The sequence below is a fragment of the Aphis gossypii genome, chromosome X, assembly GCF_020184175.1.
Source record: "Aphis gossypii isolate Hap1 chromosome X, ASM2018417v2, whole genome shotgun sequence".
In the NCBI taxonomy this organism is placed as follows: domain Eukaryota; kingdom Metazoa; phylum Arthropoda; class Insecta; order Hemiptera; family Aphididae; genus Aphis; species Aphis gossypii.
This window is the reverse complement of record NC_065533.1, coordinates 31,667,454-31,682,667: the sequence shown is the minus strand read 5'-3', so window position 1 is coordinate 31,682,667 and position 15,214 is coordinate 31,667,454. Positions and strand designations below refer to the sequence as shown.

The window sequence follows — 15,214 nt, the reverse complement described above, 5'->3', positions numbered from 1 at the left end:
TTGAAGATTCGAGAAGAAATTTTCATTTTGAAGTTTCACAGTGTTATATATTTTATAAAAAGGTTTTAATATGGTCTTTGTGAGCTTAAAATTTTCCCAAATGAAACATCGCTGTTCCTAATGTCGACACGTCTACATCGCATCATAATTGTATAATAATACACGTTAATAACGACAATAATATTATTACAGTATGTATATTGTGTCATCAGATTAGCCGACCAGCAATAGAACATATAATATCAAGTACCATATAGGAGGACGCCGTACGGTCATTTGGCACAAGTTTTCCGGCGACGGCATACGCTACAATAATAATATAATACATAATATACGTTTGCGCGGGCACTATACGCGCTGCAGCGTGCCGTTCGCAAACACGCGACCGACGAATGCACATTTTATATACCCTGCATCAGACGTCTCCCGTCGCGTATAACACTCGTAATATATAATAGTACACAATAATGTTTACATATTATTTTTATTTCGTTTTATTATCTATATTAATATACGCTTATACGTATATAACATTGTGTATACTATATGATCTCTGGCAGAGTTCCGGTCTCCGCGCGCTATATGTATACATAATACGATAATAATAATAATATATTGCGTGTACTGCGACAGGGCCCGACTGAGGGCTAATAACTCTGCACACTACATTGATCGCTCCCGCTCCGCCGCCGTCGCCATCACCCGCGGCTCTTGCAGCGGTTGGTTTTATGCACGAGATAATGTTTCCGAAAATTATGTGACCATTATAATGATAATAATAATACGATACGGCAAAAAACATTTGGAAACGCATTTTCGTCCGCGTAACCGAGTGTATGAGTGTAAACGTATTACTATTATATGCGTACACATATGGGTGGACATTATAATACAGACGACGTCTGCGTACATAATAATAATAACAATATAATATCGGCCGTTCAGACGTCATAATTTTTAAGATATTGCTCCCGCTCTCGTCCTCATCATCCGTCACACCACTGCACCGTCGCCGCCGTCGACTCCGGGACTTTCGCGCAAAACATAATAATATTACACAGTCGGTCCCATAACGCCGCACTAATAACAGTATAATGGTATATGATAATAATATAATATAACGATATTACGCTATTTAGTGGGGTGCGATTTTATTATTATTATTGTTTTTATTTTTATTTTTTTCATCTACTTAACTCCTCTTTTAATTGTTATTGTCCCCCGGCCATACTTTCTCTGTCACTCTCTTTGCCTCAGATCATCCTCGTTGCCGGTGCGCGTGCGATTACCGCAGTCTCGCATAATATACTGATATGTATACATCATGTACAATGTATATACTATGCGCGTGCTGCTATAGAAAATGAAATGTTTCCTTCTTGAGCCCTCGTCAAGGCCGGGGAGTAAACGTAAGTAAGTCGTCCAGAGGGTTGAAATCGTTAAGCGTGTCTAATACTACAAACTTACGGACCTTATTTTTCGCGGGTATGTATATAGTGGTTGACGCGGGTTAGTACGACGTCATCAATTGTTATAACCTATATAATATAAATGAGACAATGACTGGGAATAAAGCAATAAGCTATTTTCTTAACACTTTTCAAAATTGTTAGAAATAATTATGTAGCTTTATTTATCACATTATTGTTCAATAATATTATTATGTTTGATAATTTATAATAAAAACTTAATTATTATGATTGCAAATAGCAGTATTAAAACTTGAGATATAATATAGAAAATAACAATTAAATATTTTCAACCGTAGTATAATTTGTTTATAATAAGAAATGAAAATAAGTTTATTTTTTACTGCGAACTTTAATAAAGTTTTTATGCAGATAAAAATGAAAGGCCTTTATAATTATAACATAATTTAAGTTGCTTTTTATAAAAAATTTTTCAATTACGCTAAGTTAAGCTTTCTTTTTAAACAAACAAGCTAACTTAACCTACTAACTAGGTTAATAAAAAAAGTAACTTTCTTCATCTGCACCTAATCACAGATTATATTACTTGTATAGGCCATAACTGTAGCTAGTCGTTTACAAACAAGAAACATTATTATATTATTATAAATTTTATGAGTACATAATAAATAGACTCATAGTTGTAGTTCAATATTTTATAGTCAGCATTTTTATATTTCGTTTGAGTAAATGTTTGGATTTCTATAATCAATATAATATTCATATTATATACGTTTTATAAAAACAGTTTTCTTGTCAATCATGCATGGTGGCAAGGATCCTAAATGTACAGTGATTTAAGTAATTAATCAGTAAAATAAATAATAGCATGCTATTTATAGTTCATATATTTTGGTTTTCATACACAAGTAAGTAACTACTACTACAGTGGCAAAGTGAACCATATAACTTTTTTATTTTATTTTTAATAAACTCGTTTGCAGCATTTGTTATTAGATTCGACTTTAAGTGTTTTCGGGTCGTTTAAAATAAATAGGATTGGTGTTTGTGCATCTTTTTTGGCGTGAATTGTTTTTTTTTCACTTTCCTTTTTTTTTTTTTGTTGTTGTTTTGAATACAAAAAAAAAGGATGAAAAAATTGTCTGATGAGAAAAGTGTTAAAACGAACCTAATTTTCTGAAACATTGCCAAAATGTTAGGTAGAAAACACGACGAATTTCACCCGAGTGGTCCTGAATTATGGCGCACCACTCTTCTCCCTCCATAAAACCATCCCGGTGTCCCCGAGAGCGCAATGGAAAAACTATACGACTTGGTTTGGAAAATAACTATACCAATATAAATATAGGTACACAAAGGAAGTGAGAGATAGATAGATAGATAGATAGATAGATAGAAAAACTACACACGTTCCAAATGCAAAAAGCGCGAGCGCACACACAAAAGAAAAGAAAAAGAAAAATTTAAATCACTATAATAAGTAAATATTCATCGCAGTGACAGAGTAAAACGGTATTATACACGCGTCGTGTTAAACTTCGTGTTTTCCGACCCGGATTTTGGCGGAGGAACAACAGAAATCCAGTGCACTGTACGTAGGTACGTGCTTATCATTTTCGATTATTCAGTTCAAAAATGACAGGTTCAAATAAACGTGACGATTTACATACATTGCACATTAGGAAAATAATATTATTATATTATTATTTTATACAATACATAATCCATACGATTATTTATTTTCATTTATCCATACTATAGCATTTTATTTTTATCGTAATTATTATATTATTATATTGTATTCTATAAAAATCTGAAGTATATAACTATTATATTTTTTGTATAAATACGATTTAGTAGAATTCAACATCTAAAATACCCCCTCCCGTACTGGTTTATCCACATTGATCATAACACATCGGTAAATATAATAATAATATTATTTTAAACTTACATTATAGTGAACAATACGGTATGTGAGAAATTTGAAACATTTTAAATACTGACTTAAATGGATGTTGCAGTATTTTAAAATTTACTTTTCCTAAGAGATAGACATTTTTGGGATTCTGAGTAAATGTTTATTTGATTAATTATTCTATTGACAAATCAAAATACAGGAATTATATGTGATGTGGTTGTTTGGAGATTAAATTGTTTAACACAAATTTATTTTACAACGAAGTATGCATCATTAAAATACATCGTTATAAATTTAAACCATTAAGTAACTATAACATATTAATAGGTATAACAACTATAAAAAAAAATAAAAAATATACATTATGTAGGATATAAACTTACTACTGTTACACATATATATATCCTGAAAGTAAACAATATATAGTATAATAATAATTTAGTGACGCTGTAAAATTAAAACTAAAATAAAAATTAGATTTTATTTTGTGTTAGTAAATTCACTTTATCGGTAAAAATGTTTTTGCTTAACAAGTTTAACCAGAAAATTTGTTTCTTAGGCAGTTGGTACATATTTAACTAATCTTATAAAATAAACATATTGATAATAGTAAAATATGCCATACTACACAGTAAAAACAACCCGGGAGAGCCCCAACTCAGCGTTGGTCTCATACGAAAAGTAAATCTGCTATATTTTGCTATGATATGATACATCTCTTACACAGTCATAACTAACATAATATACAAATTAAGATTTTTTATTACAAATTTCTAAGGGGCATAAGTTGAATTGATAGGAAAACATGTTAAACACTTAAAAACTACAAGCATACTAAAAATAATATTCCTACTGTATAATATTAGTCACAGCAATACAATTAGATGATCACACGTTGGTTTAGTTTCAATTACACATGTTCAAAAATATATAATTGTATGGATGGGTATACAAAATATTTATGGTTTATAATTAAAGTATATTAATTAATCTTTAAAAATATTAATACAAATATAGAATCATATAAATTCAGGTCATCTCAGTTTTCCATTGTAATAACACAAAAATAAAAATAAATTATTTTAATTTCAAAGTTTAAAAATATTGGAATTATAAACTTATTTCAATTATTTTATACTATTTTATAGCTATTTATAATTTTAGAAGAATATATAACTTTTATAGAAAAGTAAAAATTCAAATTCACAAACATCGTCGTATCTAAATATCTATGGAAAACGTATTTTAAAAGATGATTCACCAAGCATGCTAATCCCCATTTTTTTTTTTATTAAATAATTAATTTATTCTAATTCTGATTTTTTTGGAATTTTTAAATACCTGATAGGTCAAAAAAGTATAACCTTATATTTCAAAACTGACTTAGGAACTGTCCTGTAGTAATTTAATTTTTTGGTTTTTTTGTTTGTTTTTTTTTTTTACACGAGAAGTACTTTTTTGTACTTATACATTTATATTTATTTAGTAACTTGGAAACTTTCATAAAAATTATCCATTTTTAATCCTTAATAATTAACAGTAAACTAATAGGTCGATAGTAAGTTATTGAAAAAAAGTTTGGATTTGTATCACCACAGGTCGTTCTTTAAACGGTTTTAAAATATCTAAGTATTTAAAAATAATTGCGGTCCTTAGGAATTATATACGTACCTATTTACACTTAAAAATTTAAAAATGCATTATGTTTAAAGAAAAACTGGGGACGAGCGCGGTTGGTGAATCACCTTGTATACAACGTATGTATATATATATATATATTAATGTACATGGTTTAGGCCGCATAGGTATGGATCGTGGATATAAAATATAATATATATATAAAGCAATCGTGACCGAAAAGTCTTGGCCCGGCAGTGTGTGTAATGTACGGTCACACGTACCCCGTGTGCGCTTAAACGGTGGCGATAAACGGCGGGTCGCCCGATACGGTGATCATAATTAACGCCGACCCCTCGCGCTGATGCTGCAGTTGCAGGTACATAATATCCGTATATCTTCCGTTAACGCGTACGAGAGCGGTATAACGGGCGTACGACACAAACCCCGCCGAAACGACGCGGCACCTAAATTATCGGGCACGGACCATTGGGCAATAGCTCGGCGGTCGGGTTTTCCTTGACCACGACGGCGGCCCGCCGGTCTTATCTATCGGGGCCCTCATAAGTTGCTTTTATTACGTTTTCCACGGCGTTGATAAAATTTATATTTCATCGGCTTTGTGGTTTCATTTTATTTTTATTTCCTCTTCTATTTCCTCCCTCGGACGACTCACGTCGACGTAATAATATAACATAATATACCCCCGCGTTGTGATGTCGAGTATACAGTGTACAGATTCGCAAGATTTTGGTTGATTTTGTGATTTTTTTTTATTCTGATTTACAATAATTTACAATAATAATATTTTATACAACGTACATGCAAGGTTGTACCAATAAAATTACTGTTAATAATAAAATAAGAAATTTATTCTTATCGAACTCCTTGGACTTTAAGAATTTCAAGAAACATTTAAGTTCAAATTCAAACTCTTTTTTAATAGGTCGAATAAGTAGTTTAAGTTCTAAATATTTGTGTAGGTATAACATCAGATAAATTAAAAATATTTCTTTTGCTCATTGTTTTTAGTTACTATACCAACTAAATTAATTTTACTACTATTAACATTCAAAAATCAGTTATACATTTCTAAGAAAACATTTTGAATAAGATTCAAGTTTGAGTTTGAATTCGAATTATTTAAGATTAAAATTATGTTCGACCCGTTCCTAAATATAAAAGGATCACCATCTATCACCATATCTGTATGCATTTTATTGCTGCGGGCAAACGAGGGAGATTTTAGTGATATCAGATTTATTTTGTGTTATCGTTTAATACGTGACCTTTGAACGAGACCACATGAGTTGCAATGTCAATTGGTTGCATCATGTCAAATAATAATTTTATTTTTAAATAAATACACGCAATAAAGACAATAATAACATTAGAATAAAAATTACATATTACCTATTATAATATATATGTTTTGCAGGATTTTATTTCTAACGTCCCAAACCAGTCCTTGACCCACGCTCAAATGATCACGTATTAATTTATATTTAAACCTATAATGTGCGGAACTCAAGGAGAGTATACTAATATACTATATACTAATATATATATATTATTTAATTTATTAATATACATAAAAGTGTCCAACAAAAAGGTGCGGGATCGATTCAAAATATTTATAATCCTGAAATACTAGTAATACGTACACCCGAATAAAAAAGTATTTAAATACTTACACTTACCCGCGTTTGCTTAGGTAGTTTATTTTGAAGGTATGATAGTATGTTATAATATTTTTTAAATAATCCAATGGAAACAAGTCAACAGACAAATACTCATACCATTAATAATACAATTAAATTTTGCATTTTTCAAAAACATTTTCAAGTATCTATACTATAACATCTTCACTATAAAATTTTGATAAAACATGGAAATTAATAATATATATAATATTCTTATCTAAAAATGTCAAAAAATGCATATTAAATAATAAAAAAAGTTTTTTATGTTTTCCTTAGTTTTTTTTATTAATACACATTTAATATATTTATTTTACCACTTTAAACTAAATTTAAACGCTTAGTAATAAAAAATATTTGTTAAATATTCAATATTTATTTATACAGATACATCAACAATTTGGTAATATCTTCGTTCTCGTGTATTCGATTATGAAATAATAAATTTAGGTTGACATTTAAATTTGATAGTGGTTATGCCCTCAATAATAATAACTGGAAATATATGGGTAGTGAAATAAAATTCAAAAAATTGTATAATGTATCTTATCTTTTCTAAAAGAAAATATCGAAAAAGTTGAATAATATTGTATGTGTGGGGGTTACAAAAATAAAACAAGGAAACCGATTTACGGACGCGAAACTCCAAAATTTCATGTTTCCTGTTGAAGATTTTCTTTTCCGGTTGTCCGGTTTTTGTTTAACACTCTTGCCGTACACTCGCCCCCTCCTCCCCCCATCGTCCACCGACCGTTACCGCTGGACTTAATACGCGTAATCACGTTATACGCGACTGCAGCTTCAACTGTTTGTTTATATGTGGGTGTGCGGGTGTGTGTGAGAGCGCGCGTGAATATATCATATACACATACGACATATAGCAACCAACTTTGCAGGATAATATTCTGGTCGAAATGATATAAAACAATTGGAAATATTTTGGATCGCCGCCAGTCGTGTATACACGCGCGTATAGCCGGGCGAAAAGTTTGTAACTTTAAACCTAATAATGATTTCAACAAAATGCTCGACTTTCTGCAGCAGTAATGGTATAGCTCCGGTGCATTGTACATCATCATATATATTTATATTTCATGGAACACTATCGTCGACTTATCGATACAAATTAAATATACTATATCAAGGAGTGAAAATTAACACTATACCTAATAATTTATGTACACAGTTTTATTTTTTATCAAACAAATAAGGTATTTTTAAAGAACGTGAAACCGCAGTTGAGCCCCAATATTATAATGAAAGTATGTACCTACTAGAAATTATTGTTGCCCATATTCAAAATATATAGGTACCAATATGACCGATATTATTTACCGTTTATTTCCCAATGTTCGTAGAAACGATTAGTATAATTTAATACAAACGTTAAATAGGTTATAACAAAATTATAATTATGCTGGATCAGGTATCTTATACAATATACACAGTTAAATATTATTATGGAGATGTACTTCAATGATTTCGTCAAAAATAAAATTATAAATTTACAATAAAAATCGGTAGATATCTCGATACAGAATAAAAATAAACCACTATAAGCGAGGTCAGAACATTTACAGTAGTAGGTAATATAGATAATTTTCATAAAGTAAGACATCATATTATATACAGTTAATATGTGGTTTAAGGGGTTTATATCATATTATTTTAAAGAATAAACATTTAAAAAAAAACGTGATAATTTTTAGATTATTACTACTCCTACATCGGACAATGGCATTTTATAAAAATCTCTATTATTTAGTCTGTCAGTTTATATTAATATTATATAATAATATATATAGATAGGTGAGTATATTGTCGCTTTCGTTTGAATGGCACATTAAAATACATTTTATTACTTTTGATTTTTATTTTATTATTATTATTAAAATCTGTTTAAAAAATATAATCACTCGACCGGTTTTTGGTTATACATATAGAAAGAACACAACGTAGTCGCACAAAAACTGATGAAGCGATATGTATACGATCAGGAACAATCTTGTTTTGTCAAACACGTTTATAGATTCATTGCCGAAAAATAACCGATTTCTCAACAAAACGTTTGGAATTTACTACAATATAATTATAATTGAATTCAAAATCGTATCAATTCAAACACGTACACACGATTTTGGATATTATTATATAGGAAGAGCCAATTAACAATTTATACGGTTACACGAAACCCTTAATTTTTACGTATATAAATTACTATAAATTACAGTAATGACAAAATTCAGAATAATGTATTATCGTATTATCACGTTACGTCATACCTATATCATTAATCTACAAAACGTGTAAAAAAATGATTAAAAATGTACGAAAAGATTCGATACCGCTGTAGAAATCGGGCGGATCGGTCATCGCTGTGGCAAGTGTTCATTAACTTGATACCTATATATTTAGACTAAGATAAATAATGCTAATTTAATACAAAATATCGAAAGAAGATAGAATTAAAACATTGATTGGACTGTCAATGAAAGAACAGTATTGTTAGATACAACAGTATGATCTGAAGATGTCAAATATCGTTTTATAATAAGATTATGCAACACAATCTATTTTTCAACAATAGATGCGTTAAAAAAAATAAGAAAAATATTAAAAAGAGTATATTAAATAATCACAATAATATAATATTATAGTGTGACTATTTATATATGAAAATAAGAATAATAATAGAACTCGGCACGAGTTCCCATTTCCTCCTGTCACACTAAATATATAAATTAAATTAGTTTATTATAAATTATATATGTCCGGAGATCAAACGCCGTTTGTCATTGGTTGCCGTGTATAAATAGGTACGCAACAAGATAACTCCATTACATTTTATGCGCTAATATTGTCATTATTTCCCACTTACAAAAAAAATAAAAACTGGTATGTAACATAATAGACTTATATTATTATGTATGCGATATGTCTAACCTAACTTTAAAAAGGTACGTTTAAATATAATATAACGTATAGATATTAAAATGCAGGTAGTTTTCGAGCGATGCAATTTTTTTCCCAATAAACACCTAACGCTGCGTGGTAATATATTATAATCGAAATTACATGTTTTACGCATATTCTTTAACTACGAGTAATGAGTATATTATGTATACGTGAACGTTTGTTCATTATTTTTTCATTCTTAGAATAAAAATTACAAAATGATTTATTTGTTGTATAGTTAGGTATACTACCTATATATTATAATAGGTATATAATGTTAATTAAATTGTTGTAATACAAAAATTATACTAAATATGAAAAATAATATTATTATCCGAAATAAATAAATAGACAAATAACACTATAGCCGCTGAAATTACTGGCTACACGATGATGACGATACATACTCAACACATATATATTATAGGTTATATACATCAATAGTAATATGTTTAAAACGTTAATTTTTATTAGAAAAATAGAAATACAATTTATTTGTCATATCTACGTGTCGAAATTAACGGTATACTCAGTGAGCAGGCTTATCATTAAAGATATATTTTATTAACAAATAAAATTTCGAAACGGTTTTACACGAGTTTTTAGCAAAGCATTTCCTATCGTCTCACGTGAAGGAGAATTAGTTTAATTTTCCCAAACGATTGATAACGTTTTTAGTTTATATCAGTCGATCGGTATCGTCAGCGAGACGTAAACTTTCTTTTTCTATAGAACTACACGGTCTCCCTTGTACATACCACGATCACAATAATCTTACGTTGATCGTTAATTTTTCCCTTGATCTTTTAAAACTTTTTTTTTTTAATTTACGTTTCGACATTTTTAACACGAATACGAAGTACGTTAACAGAATGCCAATTGTTCAAACGTAAATGGTCATATATTCGTACGACTGCCGAAGAGATAATTATAAAACCGTATACAGTTACAAAGAGATAAAAATTCGATTTGTCGATGTTTCGCACAATATTTATGTGCAAGATGACGAGATAAAATTCTGTACAAGGGAATCGGGTTTTTTCTTTGACCATAACAGTCAAAGTTCGAGACAACATCAGTGTGACACATAGGTACTGCATGTGATATCAATCGATAAAATATTTATATTAATTCGGTATACCCAAACCGATATCTAAAACCTATACCTGCAGCATAGAAATAAGAAACGGAACTACAACCCATTTTCAGTTGTATCTTACTATATGAGTTACATTACATCATAATCATGTACGTCTAATAAATTGCCTAATAATATAATATTATAATATACTGTCGCTAGTATCAAATTAGGTGAATTCACCTTTAATATATAATTCAATATCACATATTAAATAATCGAATAGGCCAATACGGCAATATGACAATGCGTAACATCGTAGAAAACACGATTATTAGGAAACTTCGAATTTTTGACCTCCACGAGCGTCTGTAGCAAATTATTCAAATTAAACAATATATTTAACGAATTAGCTACACGCGTACAACGATAATACATATTAATAACTATATATCTGTGAGTACCGAAACTCGTACATATCATAATAATGACATAATATGGCAGCTTTCGTTTAGAAGGACATGTACATATTTTATTTATTTCTGATAGTTTATTATTATTATACGCAGAATATTTTAATATTTTCAAATACACAACACACACTCGCGCACGCAATAATAACGTTTAAATATTAAAATTAGATACGTAATAAATATTTCTAAAATGGAATAAATTCTAATAAAACAAAATTTAAAGAAAAAATATATAATATAACAATATGTATTATGGTGATACATCAATTTATTTTTTTAATCCATAAAATAAACCGTAAGAACTAAGAATCAAAATTTGTGAAAAAATTTTAATTATACATAATAATATATACCTATCGCTATCAAATAAATTAAATTAACTTATTTGTGAAAAATCAATACAACTATGATATTATCATTAAATTGTGTGTATTAATTAAAATTAACTTTACACATAAAAGTAACACTTTATAATAGAATAATATTTAAATAATGAACTGAAGTTTGTTAGCGTTCTTTTTTTTATAAATAATTAATTATATTACCAGTAAGTAATTGAATTATTGTTAAATATTTTGCCAAACGATTTTCACATTAAGCACTTATTTATTATTAAACTCGATTGCGTGTTAATTAAATTATAATTTTGCTTTTGCATTTAGATATAGAATGTCATATTAATTTTGTAATACTATAACTTTAAATTCGATTATGAAAAAAAAAAGTTAAATATTACATGATGAATATTATAATAAAATAAATACAACATCCGTTTAATATTATTTACATACAAAATAGGCCTAATTTTTTGAAACAGATTAGCTCTTAAATTATACATAAATAATTTTAAGGTAAAAAGGTTTATTGAGACTTAACGGTTAATTTAAAGGTTCTATTATTTAATAATAGATTTATGAATTTTAAAATATATAATGGACATTATAGAGGCATAGGTTCCGATTCTTAATAATTCATTACTCCATAAAATATAGTATGGATAATAATAAAATTGGACCTAAACTAAGTTCAACAATTTTTTTGGTAAACTACAATTTCTAAATCACACGAAAAATAAAAATACTAACTTTTTTCGTGTACTAACTTCTATGAAACATTATAAACTATAAAGCCTTGATTAATAGTTATTATATTGATAAACACTTCGTTGTTCGATTGACATAGTAAATGTGCTGTATGTCTTTTTTATAGACTTCGGTAAGATATTCGTTCATGGACAATGTAGACGATTTATATAAATTTATACAAACATGGCATAATTTATTTTGCCAAAACGAGTGTTCTTAATGTTATATTATTATATACACATCTGTATAGATTTCTGCGAGTTTTTCAAATTAAGTAGTATAGAGCCCGCCCGATAGGCACTCAAATCATCGGAGATCCCCGTCCTACACTCTTACTAATGTGCGCCGCCCCTATATACACCCACAGACACAAGAAAACTTAAGGGTGGGAGGAGGGGGAATTACAATGCATATAATTTATACACGCATGCAGTGCTTATATAGGGTGGTGGTGTATAGTGCGCAAAAACAAAATGCATATAATCCAAACGAATGCGACACATTCGTGAGACTTGGCAGAAGGGGGTGACTGTGGTGGTTGAAGGGGAAGATTAAAAACTAGAATAGATGTATAAATAAGAGAAACGTTACGCGCGCATATATATATATATATATGTAAAGAATGTGTCTCCTCTACGGCATTTATATACAACATATATACGTATACAGGGCGGATATGGTCGGGGCGGCATATTTCTTGTGTCGTCGTCGTTCCTCGCACGATAGCAATTTCGGAGGTTTTTCGAACGTCTTGGGAGTGGTAGGGGTTGAAAGAAAAAGAGAATGAGGAAAGGAGACGCAGACGAGCTGTTTGTAAAGGCGCCTTTGGGTCATTTCACCCGCAAAACGGTTATTTCCCTGCACCGCCCGCGACGACAAAAACTAACGTGTATATATATGTGTATATAATAAAACATTCTGGTCGTATTTATTTGTTTATTATTTTTTTTTTTTTACGAAAACGTTACGTTATACATATCTATATGTGTGTGTGTGTGTATACTGCACATACGATACAGTGTAGTTTCGCATTGCGAGGGCGGTTGTTTGACACACGACCCTCCGATGACAATTAGTTGCGCTTTTACGTTTTGGCTTATGACGCGCACGGCTCTAAGTGTAACCATATTTCGTTGTCGCTAACCGCGCCGCACACGTATATACTTACGTATTATATACAAGCTGCGGGCGAACGTCTTTCGTATATTGCTCACGCGCGTGTGCGGTACACATATACTATATATATATATATCTCGATTGTGTGTATCCGTAGTTAAACGTCGTACACGCGTAAGTATAATATATCATTTCGCGTATACCATACTCGGGTCGGTCGTTGGTCGGAATATAACCAGAGCTGCGGAATTCGAAGTTAGGGTCGTTAGTGATATGTGTTTATAGAGAGAGAGAGAGAGAGAGCAGAACGACATTTTATCGCGGTCGGACATAAATCGCGGACGCAAATGTGGCGGCGGCGGTGGCGGACTCAAGTCGGGAGGTTTGGATTTCCCTTGTTTCGACAAGACATGATCACGTATACATGGCTTTTAATTAAGCTACGCGTATATTATACAGCTAACATCACGTGGCGCGTCCAAACTCGGTGCAGCGGCGAACAAGGAGTTTTAATTAACACGGAATGAAATTTAAATAATCTAGAAAATAGAAATTGATGAAAAACTCAAACGGACGAGTGTCATCTGTGAAACGATATAATTAATATAATATTTATATTTATATACTAATTGGTATTCTTACTACCGATTATATACCCCCACGGCTCACGTTGTCCAAGAATTTAATGTAGTATGACTTTCGTATTTTCCTCCAGCGCAGTACCGTTAAACCAACACTGTTGCGCAAGCGCAATTCATTATTATTAATAATAAATAAGTATACCTACTTACTTACGTTTCGTTAATATTATAACGATTAAGTAAATATTATATATATATATATATACAACGAATCGCGTCTACATACACACATAACACAGTTTTAAATACCGGACTTAATCAATTTTATTTGCTTATTAAAACGCACTTATGTATGTATATTATGTGTGTATTGTGTATGCATGTCTATTATGTTAATCATGTAAATTATATAGGTATAATATATAGTTAATACTCAGCTATCAAGGTACGTATATACTATACCATAATAGCACTATAAAAAAACTGGTTAGAGCTAAAAAGTTGTGTTGGAACATTAAGACGTGTCAGAACGATTTTAAAAGGCGCCACGCGTTTCCTTTTTATATATTTAATGCATACAGGACAATTATGCAAATCAAATTTCTATATATGAACGCATTGTATATGGAATAGCGGACGTAGAGATTTGATTTCAACGGGCCTGTATATATATAATATAATGATTATTAATATAGTCACAACCGCAGTAATCCAGAAAATTGTACGAATGTGTTATGGGCTTATTACAAATATGTGTAGTAAAAATAATTAAAATAAAAATAATAATATACTCGTAATTTTTTACACACTTCAGGTGTAGATAGGCACATACAGTTTATGCAAAATACTTTTATGTAACGCTCGTGCGTTGGTACAATATATAATATATTATACTTTATAGTGTATAAAATATATATAATATTTTATACACGAGTACCTATATATTTCTATATGACGAGAATGTTTTATTAGGAATAAAAATCGAGTTAAAATATTGCATTTTCCTTTTAATAGCTATAACCTTGTATTATTATTATATATTATAATAAATTATGGTTGTATAAAACCGCAATGTTTCGACTGAGAAAAAATAAATAATATACTTTCAGAATGTTACGTACACTGCAATAGTACCTATAGCTGCGGTTTTATTTGGACAGAGAGAAATACAGAAGACGACAGACGAAAATTAAAACTGGGATTTAGATTGATTTTAATATAAATGAGTGTAAGAGGAAAACAAACATATACGTATATA

General features: G+C 29.9%; 1 protein-coding gene across 6 annotated transcripts in view; it reads right to left on the bottom strand.

Annotated features, from left to right (window-relative positions):
* The window catches only part of LOC114124608 (nuclear factor 1 X-type), a 139,519-nt gene that overhangs the window by 82,228 nt on the left and 42,077 nt on the right, over positions 1-15,214 (bottom strand). The gene's annotated exons all lie outside the window — the stretch shown is intronic.